The following is a 15,317-nucleotide window of genomic DNA, read 5'->3' on the forward strand; positions in this document are numbered from 1 at the left end:
GTAGTTTTCTAGCACGGTAGAGAGAGCCTACCTTTCTTGCAGCGGCCCTGGCAATGCCTTCAATGTAATTGTTCCAACTCATGTTTCCTGTGAACGTTAGGCCAAGGAGTTTGAAAGATGGACTCTCAGATAAAGAGTCGTTGGCCATTGCTATTGGTGGTAGAGAGGGTTTCTTGTAATTATTGAATGAAACTAGTTTAGTCTTGGCAGCATTGAACGCGACCAACCACTTTTGTCCCCATTCCACTACAGATTGGAGGTCTTCCTCTAGTGTTTCTGCCATTTCTTTAGAAATGTGTTCATTCGTCTTCCTGTCGTGTCTGCCATAGAGTGTAGTGTCATCAGCATTTATTGAGCACTGTTGAAGTAAATGCTAGAAAATTGATACATAAAGTATTATATTTCCTTATGACATTTTATGTGAATATATGAAATAATTGTATATATATATATATATATATATATATATATATATATATATATATATAAGAATTACAGTTAAGTTTACCAAAATATCTCAGATGGCAAAACTAAAGTAAATTATAAATATTAAAGAATTAATATAAAGTAATTTCAACCAGATGTAAAAGCTTGATAAAACCAAATAGGAGATAGCGCTTATAATAAGAACAAGTAGTTAATAAAACATGTACAAAAACACTTTGAAAAAGAGTTAAAAACATTTAATTTTGAAAAGGAAACACTAAATAAGTGGATAATCCTTAATCCGCGGAGTTTTAAAGAAATACTTTCCTTCTCATCAGAGGGTAGGATTTAGCAAAATGTGGGATCGGATTTTGCTTGCAAAAGTATTAAATGAAATTACAAGTAAGTCATAGATCTTACTTGATAACAAAAAGTAAAGCAGAGGGAATAGGTTGAATAAAAAAGGTGATTTCACGTGAATGGACAGTCTGGTGAAGGGTAAAATTTCCAATGACGATAAAATCCAAAGATGCAGAATCCAAGAAAGTTAGTTAAATTTCCATTCGCACAAGTAAAATCCAAGGGAAACGCGTAATTGGAAGATGATTCAAAGTAATCCAAAAGGCAGAAATCCGTGGAATAATTCACAAATAGATACAAGGAAAAGGGAAAGAATTCCAATATATTATCAAAATTATTTTATTCAATAAGGCTATACATCAAGTAAAGGTGTAGAGTATGTGAGAACTTTTTGTACTATGGTATTTCGAAGCCTAATGCTTTTCATCAAATAAGGAGAGAAGATGCTAGGTAACATAACAGGGATGCAACATCTAGCGATAGTTACATTTAGTTGATAGTAGCTTCAATCATCATCAGCTATTGGTAAATGATAACCACATTGTTTTTATATAAACATTGACTGCCACTTGACAGTGCTCTATTTGTTTATTTACAAAGAACTTTGCATTATGCTAAAGTAGTAGGTGATATCATTAATGTCAGTGCTCAACCCAAGAAAACAAGGACTTATATTACTGATTGCTTCCCTGTCCCTCTCTCTGAAAATTGGTTCAATATAATAGAGAAAAAAAAAAGAAATCAGAGTGAGTGCTGTTTGACCTAATTTCAGTGTTGTTTTTTAACCAACTACCAATTAGAATAAAGCAAATGATTGTTATTCTATGACCTCTACACTAATTTGGTCCCTAATAAGTTTTTTTTTTTTTTTTAATTTTTTTTTTTATTACATTTTCACCCCAAACAAGGCACATTGCCACTTTGGTGTAGGAGGCTACTATCAGGGGAAACATCTACTGGGGCACTATGTAGGGATTAGGGCAGCGAGATGTTGGTTCACGTTGCACTTGAACTTATGCATGTCAGTACAGTTGGGGAAGCAGTGACCTGGAATGGAATTCCAAAGTCTAGCAGTTCTGGGGAAGAAACTACTGGAGTAGAAAGATCTTTTACATCTAGGGATCTCTACAGTGTGGGGGTGGGATTTTGCAGCTTGTCGGGTCTGTCGAGGGTGTTCACGTCATGGGGGCACAAGTGCTTGCAGTTCTTCAGAGCATTCACCATTATAAGACTTGTAGAACAGGCAGAGGGATGCAACGTTTCGACGATGGGACAGAGGCTGAAGTTTTGATGCCAGTTTAGGGCCTATCAGATTTGCGACTCTCTTTTGAACCCTGTCAAGGAGAGAGAGACTAGTAGCCGATGCACCGGCCCAAATATGACAGCAATACTCCATACATGGGCGAATAGTGGCCTTATAGAGGTACAGGATACTTTCGGGTGTTAGAAGTTTTCTAGCACGGTAGAGAGAGCCCACCTTCCTCGCAGCGGCCCTGGCAATGCCCTCGATGTAATTGTTCCAGCTCATGTTTCCTGTGAACGTTAGGCCAAGGAGCTTGAAAGACGTACTCTCAGCTAAAGAGTTGTTGGCCATTGCTATAGGTGGTAGAGAAGGTTTCCTGTAATTATTGAATGAAACCAGTTTTGTCTTGGTGGCATTGAACGTTACCATCCATTTTTGTCCCCATTCCACTACTGATTTGAGGTCATCCTCTAGTGTTTCTGCCATTACTTTAGATATATGTTCATTTGTTTTCCTGTCGTGCCTGCTATAGAGTGTGGTGTCATCAGCACATATACCCATCTCAGAGGCAATTTTATCGGGGAGGTCATTTATGAATATCAGGAACAGCAGAGGACCAAGGATAGATCCCTGGGGCACTCCGGCATTTATATTATATTGTTTAGACGTACGACCATCGAGGACAACCTGGATTTTTCTCTTATCTAAGAAGGATTTAATTATGTTAAGTATTCTACCAGTGATACCGTAAGATCTAATCTTCCTGAGGAGACCCTCATGCCATACCCTGTCAAAAGCCTTAGATATATCTAGAGCTACCGCTCTGCCCTCTCCCGCTTTGTCCAGTGAATGGTATATGCGTTCAGAGATTACAGTGAGGATGTCTGCCGTGGAACGGGCTTGTCTAAATCCATATTGATGGTCGGTCAGAAGTTTAGCATCTGTAAGGTGCTGGACTAGAGCATGGTTAATTAAGGTCTCAAATATTTTGGCAAAAAGTGGGAGGAGGCTAATAGGGCGATAATTTAATGGGTCAGTTCTTTCGCCAGAATTCTTGAATACTGGTACCACAGAAGCAGTTTTCCAGCAGCTCGGAAAGCAAGATTCATTAAGGCATTTGTTGTAGAGTTTGGAGAGAACTGGAGCTACTTCGGCTGAGCACTTTTTTAATAGCACAGCTGGGATGAGGTCGGGTTCACATGCTTTGGAAGTGTCAAGGTTTTTTATGATAGCATGCACCTGAGCAGGGGTGATTTCCAGATCGTCTAGCTTGGCGTCTGTCCGCATAGGAAAGTCAGGTAGGGGGTGGTTTAAAGGGTCCAGTGTAGAGTTGGAGGCAAACCGACTGGCAAGCATGTTAGCCTTCTCGGTTGCTGAGCAAAGAACCTCGTGATTGTTGGTTAGTGGGGGAATCATTGATTGCCCATTATTTACTACACTGTTGTAGATTTTCCAGAAGTCACGAGTTCCTAATTTTTGTGCTTCGATGCGTTTTTTAGTGGTTTCCGTAAATTCCCTCTTAGCTGTCGCTATTTCTTTCTTAACGTTACTTCTAGCTTCTATGTACTTTTGTCTGTTTGAACTGGACTTATGTCGGTTAAACCTTCGGAATGCATGCTGCCTTTGAGCAATGGCAGTTGCGCAAGTCGAAGTAAACCATTGGGGAGAGTGGGGCTTGCTATAGAATTTCCGCATGGGAACATGCGCTTCGATTGCAGTTTTGAACCATTCAGTGGTCTCAGTTGCACACTGTTCAGCAGGAAGAGAAAAAATATTTCCCCATGGGGCGTCTCTGATAAGATCTCTGATAGCTTCCCAGTCAGCCTTTTTATAATATCTCGTTGTTTTGAGCACTGGCTCTTCAGTTTTGGGTCTAGAGTTTAGGGCGATTTCAACCATTATTACCGCATGATCAGCGTTCCCAAGTGGGCTGTTGGCTTTCGTTACACAATCATCAGGAATTGTGGTCAAAAACAGATCTAATAGTGATGCGTGTTGTTCTTCCTGATCAGGGAAGCGGGTTGGAAAAGTAACAATTTGCGATAGGGAGTGAGATACAGAGAAGCTATGAGTTGCGCTGCCTGCTGCATCTGTATAAGTAGAGAATCCAAGCCAGTTTTTGTGATGGACATTAAAGTCACCAAATACATGTACTTGGGCGCTAGTGTCGAAAGAGAGTGCTGTGTCTATGCTGTCAGATACTTTGTTTATTATGGTGCAGTCTTGGGTCGAAGGAGAGCGGTAGAGAAAGTAAAAGTAGCTAATGTTGTGTTGCATGATTAGTCTAAAGCACATAAAGGCTTGATCATCCGTTTCTAGGTTTGTTTCTCTAGTCAGGGGAAGGGTATTACGAATGTAAACTCCAAGTCCGTGCATATGTCTGTCAGAGTCCTTACGGCAGAGTGGGAGATATCCAGGCATGTTAAAGTAGTTAGAGGGGATGGAGGAGTGTAGGTTAGTCTCACTTAGTGCTAAGATATCCGGGGTATTTGTTAGGAGAAATGCTTCAACATCAGCTAAATTAGTTCTAAGCCCACGGATATTTGTGAATGCAAGCCTCAAGGGAGGAGGCAAGTTGAATTTGTTTGACCCTAAGCCTGGTTTAAGCTTATTTTTAGATTGTACTGTCATCATGTTTTTTAACGAGTTTCAGTTGGGTTAGGGGAAGCCGAACAGGAGGTTATGCAGAATATCACACATGCATCACAAGTAGACCATCAGCTGACCCACCATCAACTAGGACTGTGGCCTCAGGAAAGCCCACCGGGGATGAGTGCAGGGTCCCTTTCCATGCGTGCCATGGCACTGCAAACATCCCGATATTATTCAACTGTTGATGGAGCAGCCGCTCTAAGCGCTACCAAAGAGTTAGGGCTCCTGTACTACCAGTCGGAAACAGCAGCCAGTAACTGTCAATCCGGTACCCTCAACCCGTCAGAGGAAGGTCAACCCAATCTAATTGCTCAGGCATATGTGGTACTCAAGCATTCTAAAATGCCCAGCTTTAGGGGTGGGGTGTGTCGGGAGTGGGGGAAACGGCGTTCATTGCCCTAGGCAAGAAACAAGATCTACCAATGGGTGTTTCTGTCGAATCACTGATAGTATCTCTGCGCCTGACTAATAGGCAAAGAAGGAGTGTGGAAGCCGGGCGATAGGCAGGACCTATCTACTCCTTAAGCAATTTAGGTATTGCAAACCGGTAATTTGTTTGAGTCACCAGCTCTAGGAAGGCTGTCATCCAAGACTGAAGAGGCCTCCCTCCTCTTTGGTTTAGTTTCAGAGTTTTCCTTCTCCTAGACGGATGATCTGGGAAGATCTACTGGGTCCGTCACCACTGAGAGGGTTTGCTCCGCGCCTGGGTTCTAATCCAGGTATTTCTGCGACCCCGCGTGGTTAGATAATGTTATTGGGTTAGTTTGTAGAGGTTATATCTGCTAAATAGTTACACTCCTCAAAGTGGATTAGGGATATTGTTATTTCATTGTTACTGGATAAAGGGGTTGAGTAGAGCTCATGCAGTGTAAGCAACTATGATTGTAAGGAGGCTTGTTAGGAGATAGTGTGGTTAGAGGCTTTCATTTTTGTTTATGAATATTTTTTTCTCATTTTTTTTTTCCTTTTTTATTTTTTTTTATTTTATTTATTTTTTTTTTTTATCCATGTGAGCTTGGGTCTAGTATAATATTTAAGTGTGAGTAGGAGTTAAGAATTGAACTACGAGTTGTGCCAAAACTATATTTTAGATGATATCAGGGCAGGAGATGCGAGTGCAATATAGTACGGGTAAAACAGTAAGTTTTGAGTCATGTGTAATTTGATAAATAGATATATGGGCTGGTTTTAGTAGGTGCGAATAAAGTTGGAGGTACAAGGTGAGTTTCTATTATTGAGAGAAGATGTTTGCAGCTTTCAAGTAAAAGTTATGGACATTTAGCATAGCAAGGAGCATTGGTTCAGTTTCGTATTAGCGTTGCAAAGATATCTAAGAGGGGACAGTTGTGTAATGCAGTGCGGTGTGCTTTGCTTCCGAGTACATACTTTAGCTGTTTAATCCCAACTGGAATAGGAATGAACTCCAATGCATGTCTAGAGGGTAGAATTGTATAGATGTTTAGTGATGACTAAGCAGTTAGCATGTGAGAGACAGGGGCTGGAAGTTAAAGATTCCAGTACAAAACGGAGTGAAATGTAGGAGTTAAGTGGCGGTTTGGTGGGAATGAGCAGATTGTTAGCCTTCAAGGGATAGGAGTTATTAATTTACAAGAAACAGATCAAGGATTTAGAGTGGCAGGTAAGTTTTTTTTTTTTTTTTTTTTTTTTTTTTTTTTTTTTGCGCATGCAGGCTAGACAGAGGTAATCGTCTTGGAGGTAAACTGTATATTGGGATTTCGTAGCTAGCAGTTAGGTGTTTGTTCCAGTTACAAGAACTAGTTCATGGCGGTCTGAAATTCCGTATTTTGTATTTATAGGAAGACATTAAGGTAACGTACAGGAGCATAGCATCCACTCAGGAAGAATAGCTCTAGTATCACAGCTAAGATACTGCATATTTAGGTAACGAATAGTGAAAGTTAAATTAGGTGGCACTTTTTTTTTTTTTTTTTTTTTTTTTTTTGCACCTTACCATGGCTGTTACTATTAAGTATTGTACTTAAATAAAGTTCTTCTGTCAATAAGTGCAAGGGAATGAATATTATAACACACACAAACAGACGGAAAAAAAAAATATGCATTCGTACATGTGTATGATAAATAATTAAGTAAATTAGAATTACATCCAAGTGAAGCACATAATAATATAATTATTACTGGTAAAATATTATAATAATCGATGCCTCCATTCAGTCTCGAAGACAAGGGATACCCCCTGTAGGGGCAGCTGTGCATGTAATTGTGTGGTAAGGGTTGCACAATCCCCAATCTCTCCTGAATCAGCACTGCCTGATCCCAGTGGCAAGGAAAAGTCCAGAACAACTGGAAACAAATGCCAAGATAAGCGGAGAGTACAGCAACACCTGGAAATCCCAAATGGTCACCCATCTGGTACTGAGCAGGCTCGTTGTTGCTTAACTTCGGCGATCTGATGGGAACCGGTGTGTCAAAAATGATTATGCTGTATTTTGGAAGAACAATATAACTATTTTGGAAGAACAATATAATATAACATAGGAACAATATAATTATTTTGGAAGAAGAATATAATATAACAGGAACAATGTAATTATTTTGGAAGAACAATATAACATAGGAACAATATGATTATTTTGGAAGAACAATATAACATAGGAACAATATGATTATTTTGGAAGAACAATATAACATAGGAACAATATAATTATTTTGGAAGAACAATACAATTATAACAATAATTTAATAACAACAAACAAATGCTGACTGACTTCAACAATAATATATGATTCTCTGTGAGCTTATTTAACAGGCATCCTATAACTTTGGCTCCTGGCATAAACACGCCTCCACTAACTAGTTGTACATATTTTTTTGTTTTCATGAAGATGAGGCATACTTGGAAAATTAAAAGAACATAACCATACAGTACCATTGTGGTTCATCACATTATGTTATTAAATAAATAATTTATGATTGAAAATCATTGAAATCTTTCAATAGTGTTGTTTATTCTTTTTATTGTGTCTCATATCTAAACATTGTTTTTCTACAAAACTGCGTTGTTATAGCCTTCAAACATGACTCTTTACACAATATGTACAATGCTTCAAGCAAAATCCAACATCCGCCTCGATATTTTTTTAGTTTATTTATCATAGCTAGGTTGAAGTTATGTTAAATCCGATGATGTAAGGTTTATAAGTGTATCTTAGTAGGGCTTTCTTTAATAGCCAACACAGGAAAATTGGTCACCTTTTTGCAAATGTTGAGCCTTCTTTATCTGAGTAACAGAATGCAGTAAATCGATAACAGCTTAATAAATATGATCAGCTTAAACAAACAAAGAAATAAAATTAGACCAGTAATGAAGTGCTATTACAAAAGCAACCTCTCGCACAAAGAGACTTCTTTACATGTATAGCACATAATCCCAAAATTATGCCATTTCCAAACACACTATATAGTAGATAAAATTGTTTGTCTAATTATTGTTAGTATATACATTATTTTATTCAATAGCCGATGTATTAAACGTATATTCTAAACAGATCCATCATTAGAACAAATATTTAAGACCAAAAATATGGTTAACATATTTATTACAATTGACATGAAAGATGATAATGTACATGAAATAATATTAGCTATTTTGAAATATCATTTAAAAATTTGAGACACTATTAAAAACCAAAGAAAAGCAAAAACGACAATCCTTTTTTTTCTCTTAAAATAAATTAATTATTTACTTTAACGGGATAAAGGAGCTATTCATATTATTTGGATTCATTGGATTACTGTTCTCATCTTCAGCGTCATTTTCATGTTTTGGTCGATGTAATCTCCAACTTTCTTCAAGTGTATCTTGTCGAACTCGGGAATTCTTGTATCAAAGTCAGAAATTTGGACGGAATTTCGAATGGAACCCTTTATTTATTTCCAGCCATGACTTGATAGACATCCTAAGTAATTCACAATTTTATTTTTCAATCGCCCACATTGAGAATTGAACCTTCAACCTTTAGAAGAATATAACTTTTAGAATTGATTTTTCCAAGTACTCTAACCATTGCGCCATGGGTCCTTGTGAACAGTTCTAGTCAAGGAATAACCAATCTTCATCTAAAAAATGCAGAAACATAATGAAGGAGGTAATTTTCAACCATGTAAGTTCCTTTTCAACCGTTTTTTTTTTTTTATTGTTAATTATTTTTCCATCAGAGATAATTACGGATATTTTGACTGCTCTTACATGTGCCACACTTTGTTTACATGAAATAATATTGCAAATTTTGAGATATGCTTTACTTTTAAAATAAAAATATTGTTTACCAAGTCGACTTAGATTTTTCATTTTGTTGGAGCCTCATGGGAGAGGGCCAATGGTGATGACCCCTTTTAAGCATAATCAAAGGGAAACAACTTGACAGTGCCCAGATTCAACGAACTATCAGAATCGGTTCCCAATCAATATTAGATCCTGTCCAACTTCACTTGATGAACTTACATGCTTGTACACCGATTCATGAATAAACTTCAACTGTTTCTTCCACAAGAAACAAAGTAAAAATGATTTCTTCATGACAAAATGATAGACTGCTGCTACCAGATCAGGCTTCCTGAAGATATCGGCTTCCTGACAAATGCACCAAACATTGATGCTCTTATTAATTTATTTATTGCGGACTTTATCCTCATCTTTCTTAGTTGTTGTTTCACGACGTTTCGGCCAACTATTGCTCTGGCCTTCATCAGGTGGTGACCGCAACAGGATAGGAACTCCGAATCTCCTGACTCATAATACAACTAAGAAAGATGAGGATAATAGTCCGCAATAAATAAATTAATAAATAATACTCATCTCAATAATGAATTCCAATGAAATTATATGTATTGGTGCTCTTGTTTTTTATTTTTCTCTTTGCAAAGTTCAATCATGTCCTGCAAAGCCAAAACACCAATTTTCCCCTCTAAAACAATGAGACTGAACATAAATAAATATATGAAGATATAAAGAACTTGACACATGAAAACATTTCTGAAAATGATTGGAGTTGGCATTAAACAACGTAAAAGGGTTGATATGCTTTAAAATCAAACAAAACCAGATGGAATAGTACTTCCTGTATAAATTAACAGTATTTCTTGTATAAATTAACAATATTTCTTGTATAAATTAACAGTATTTCTTGTATAAATTAACAGTATTTCTTGTATAAATTAACAGTATTTCTTGTATAAATTAACAATATTTCTTGTATAAATTAACAATATTTCTTGTATAAATTAACAATATTTCTTGTATAAATTAACAATATTTCTTGTATAAATTAACAGTATTTCTTGTATAAATTAACAGTATTTCTTGTATAAATTAACAATATTTCTTGTATAAATTAACAGTATTTCTTGTATAAATTAACAATATTTCTTGTATAAATTAACAATATTTCTTGTATAAATTAACAGTATTTCTTGTATAAATTAACAATATTTCTTGTATAAATTAACAATATTTCTTGTATAAATTAACAATATTTCTTGTATAAATTAACAATATTTCTTGTATAAATTAACAGTATTTCTTGTATAAATTAACAGTATTTCTTGTATAAATTAACAGTATTTCTTGTATAAATTAACAATATTTCTTGTATAAATTAACAATATTTCTTGTATAAATTAACAGTATTTCTTGTATAAATTAACAGTATTTCTTGTATAAATTAACAATATTTCTTGTATAAATTAACAATATTTCTTGTATAAATTAACAATATTTCTTGTATAAATTAACAATATTTCTTGTATAAATTAACAATGTTTCTTGTATAAATTAACAGTATTTCTTGTATAAATTAACAGTATTTCTTGTATAAATTAACAATATTTCTTGTATAAATTAACAGTATTTCTTGTATAAATTAACAGTATTTCTTGTATAAATTAACAATATTTCTTGTATAAATTAACAATATTTCTTGTATAAATTAACAGTATTTCTTGTATAAATTAACAGTATTTCTTGTATAAATTAACAATATTTCTTGTATAAATTAACAATATTTCTTGTATAAATTAACAGTATTTCTGGTATAAATTAACAGTATTTCTTGTATAAATTAACAATATTTCTTGTATAAATTAACAATATTTCTTGTATAAATTAACAATATTTCTTGTATAAATTAACAGTATTTCTTGTATAAATTAACAGTATTTCTTGTATAAATTAACAATATTTCTTGTATAAATTAACAATATTTCTTGTATAAATTAACAATATTTCTTGTATAAATTAACAATATTTCTTGTATAAATTAACAATATTTCTTGTATAAATTAACAGTATTTCTTGTATAAATTAACAGTATTTCTTGTATAAATTAACAATATTTCTTGTATAAATTAACAGTATTTCTTGTATAAATTAACAATATTTCTTGTATAAATTAACAATATTTCTTGTATAAATTAACAATATTTCTTGTATAAATTAACAGTATTTCTTGTATAAATTAACAGTATTTCTTGTATAAATTAACAATATTTCTTGTATAAATTAACAATATTTCTTGTATAAATTTACAATATTTCTTGTATAAATTAACAGTATTTCTTGTATAAATTAACAGTATTTCTTGTATAAATTAACAATATTTCTTGTATAAATTAACAATATTTCCTGTATAAATTAACAATATTTCCTGTATAAATTAACAATATTTCTTGTATAAATTAACAATATTTCTTGTATAAATTAACAATATTTCTTGTATAAATTAACAGTATTTCTTGTATAAATTAACAATACTTCCTGTATAAATTAACAGTATTTCTTGTATAAATTAACAATATTTCTTGTATAAATTAACAATATTTCTTGTATAAATTAACAATATTTCTTGTATAAATTAACAATATTTCCTGTATAAATTAACAATATTTCCTGTATAAATTAACAATATTTCTTGTATAAATTAACAGTATTTCTTGTATAAATTAACAGTATTTCTTGTATAAATTAACAATATTTCTTGTATAAATTAACAGTATTTCTTGTATAAATTAACAATATTTCTTGTATAAATTAACAGTATTTCTTGTATAAATTAACAGTATTTCTTGTATAAATTAACAATATTTCTTGTATAAATTAACAATATTTCTTGTATAAATTAACAATATTTCTTGTATAAATTAACAATATTTCTTGTATAAATTAACAGTATTTCTTGTATAAATTAACAGTATTTCTTGTATAAATTAACAGTATTTCTTGTATAAATTAACAATATTTCTTGTATAAATTAACAATATTTCTTGTATAAATTAACAGTATTTCTTGTATAAATTAACAGTATTTCTTGTATAAATTAACAATATTTCTTGTATAAATTAACAATATTTCTTGTATAAATTAACAATATTTCTTGTATAAATTAACAATATTTCTTGTATAAATTAACAATATTTCTTGTATAAATTAACAGTATTTCTTGTATAAATTAACAGTATTTCTTGTATAAATTAACAATATTTCTTGTATAAATTAACAGTATTTCTTGTATAAATTAACAGTATTTCTTGTATAAATTAACAATATTTCTTGTATAAATTAACAATATTTCTTGTATAAATTAACAGTATTTCTTGTATAAATTAACAGTATTTCTTGTATAAATTAACAATATTTCTTGTATAAATTAACAATATTTCTTGTATAAATTAACAGTATTTCTTGTATAAATTAACAGTATTTCTTGTATTAATTAACAATATTTCTTGTATAAATTAACAATATTTCTTGTATAAATTAACAATATTTCTTGTATAAATTAACAGTATTTCTTGTATAAATTAACAGTATTTCTTGTATAAATTAACAATATTTCTTGTATAAATTAACAATATTTCTTGTATAAATTAACAATATTTCTTGTATAAATTAACAATATTTCTTGTATAAATTAACAATATTTCTTGTATAAATTAACAGTATTTCTTGTATAAATTAACAGTATTTCTTGTATAAATTAACAATATTTCTTGTATAAATTAACAGTATTTCTTGTATAAATTAACAATATTTCTTGTATAAATTAACAATATTTCTTGTATAAATTAACAATATTTCTTGTATAAATTAACAGTATTTCTTGTATAAATTAACAGTATTTCTTGTATAAATTAACAATATTTCTTGTATAAATTAACAATATTTCTTGTATAAATTTACAATATTTCTTGTATAAATTAACAGTATTTCTTGTATAAATTAACAGTATTTCTTGTATAAATTAACAATATTTCTTGTATAAATTAACAATATTTCCTGTATAAATTAACAATATTTCCTGTATAAATTAACAATATTTCTTGTATAAATTAACAATACTTCCTGTATAAATTAACAGTATTTCTTGTATAAATTAACAATATTTCTTGTATAAATTAACAATACTTCCTGTATAAATTAACAGTATTTCTTGTATAAATTAACAATATTTCTTGTATAAATTAACAATATTTCTTGTATAAATTAACAATATTTCTTGTATAAATTAACAATATTTCCTGTATAAATTAACAATATTTCCTGTATAAATTAACAATATTTCTTGTATAAATTAACAATATTTCTTGTATAAATTAACAATATTTCTTGTATAAATTAACAATATTTCTTGTATAAATTAACAATACTTCTTGTATAAATTAACAATATTTCTTGTATAAATTAACAATATTTCTTGTATAAATTAACAATATTTCTTGTATAAATTAACAATATTTCTTGTATAAATTAACAATATTTCTTGTATAAATTAACAATATTTCCTGTATAAATTAACAATATTTCTTGTATAAATTAACAATATTTCTTGTATAAATTAACAATATTTCTTGTATAAATTAACAATATTTCTTGTATAAATTAACAATATTTCCTGTATAAATTAACAATATTTCCTGTATAAATTAACAATATTTCCTGTATAAATTAACAATATTTCCTGTATAAATTAACAATATTTCCTGTATAAATTAACAGTATTTCTTGTATAAATTAACAATATTTCTTGTATAAATTAACAATATTTCTTGTATGAATTAACAATATTTCTTGTATAAATTAACAGTATTTCTTGTATAAATTAACAATATTTCTTGTATAAATTAACAATATTTCTTGTATAAATTAACAGTATTTCTTGTATAAATTAACAATATTTCTTGTATAAATTAACAGTATATCCTGTATAAATTAACAATATTTCTTGTATAAATTAACAATATTTATTGTATAAATTAACAGTATTTCTTGTATAAATTAACAATATTTCTTGTGTAAATTAACAATATTTCTTGTATAAATTAACAATATTTCTTGTATAAATTAACAATATTTCTTGTATAAATTAACAGTATTTCTTGTATAAATTAACAATATTTCTTGTATAAATTAACAGTATTTCTTGTATAAATTAACAATATTTCTTGTATAAATTAACAGTATTTCTTGTATAAATTAACAATATTTCTTGTATAAATTAACAATATTTATTGTATAAATTAACAGTATTTCTTGTATAAATTAACAATATTTCTTGTGTAAATTAACAATATTTCTTGTATAAATTAACAATATTTCTTGTATAAATTAACAATATTTCTTGTATAAATTAACAGTATTTCTTGTATAAATTAACAATATTTCTTGTATAAATTAACAATATTTCCTGTATAAATTAACAATATTTCTTGTATAAATTAACAGTATTTCTTGTATAAATTAACAGTATTTCTTGTATAAATTAACAATATTTCTTGTATAAATTAACAATATTTCTTGTATAAATTAACAGTATTTCTTGTATAAATTAACAATATTTCTTGTGTAAATTAACATTATTTCTTGTATAAATTAACAATATTTCTTGTATAAATTAACAATATTTCTTGTATAAATTAACAATATTTCTTGTATATATTAACAATATTTCTTGTATATATTAACAATATTTCTTGTATAAATTAACAGTATTTCTTGTATAAATTAACAATATTTCTTGTATAAATTAACAGTATTTCTTGTATAAATTAACAATATTTCTTGTATAAATTAACAATATTTCTTGTATAAATAAACAGTATTTCTTGTATAAATTAACAATATTTCTTGTGTAAATTAACATTATTTCTTGTATAAATTAACAATATTTCTTGTATAAATTAACAATATTTCTTGTATAAATTAACAATATTTCCTGTATAAATTAACAATATTTCTTGTATAAATTAACAGTATTTCTTGTATAAATTAACAGTATTTCTTGTATAAATTAACAATATTTCTTGTATAAATTAACAGTATTTCTTGTATAAATTAACAATATTTCTTGTATAAATTAACAGTATTTCTTGTATAAATTAACAATATTTCTTGTATAAATTAACAATATTTCTTGTGTAAATTAACAGTATTTCTTGTATAAATTAACAATATTTCTTGTATAAATTAACAATATTTCTTGTATAAATTAACAATATTTTCTGTATAAATTAACAATATTTCTTATATAAATTTACAGTATTTCTTGTATAAATTAACAATATTTCTTGTATAAATTAACAGTATTTCTTGTATAAATTAACA

At 29.7% G+C, this 15,317-nt stretch overlaps 1 protein-coding gene across 1 annotated transcript in view; it reads left to right on the top strand.

Moving 5' to 3' along the window:
• Window positions 1-15,317, top strand: part of LOC145297853 (coiled-coil and C2 domain-containing protein 2A-like) — a 220,229-nt gene that overhangs the window by 104,922 nt on the left and 99,990 nt on the right. The window lies entirely within an intron of this gene.

The sequence above is a fragment of the Euprymna scolopes genome, chromosome 2 (assembly GCF_053919585.1).
Source record: "Euprymna scolopes isolate OS-2025 chromosome 2, ASM5391958v1, whole genome shotgun sequence".
NCBI lineage: Eukaryota > Metazoa > Mollusca > Cephalopoda > Sepiida > Sepiolidae > Euprymna > Euprymna scolopes.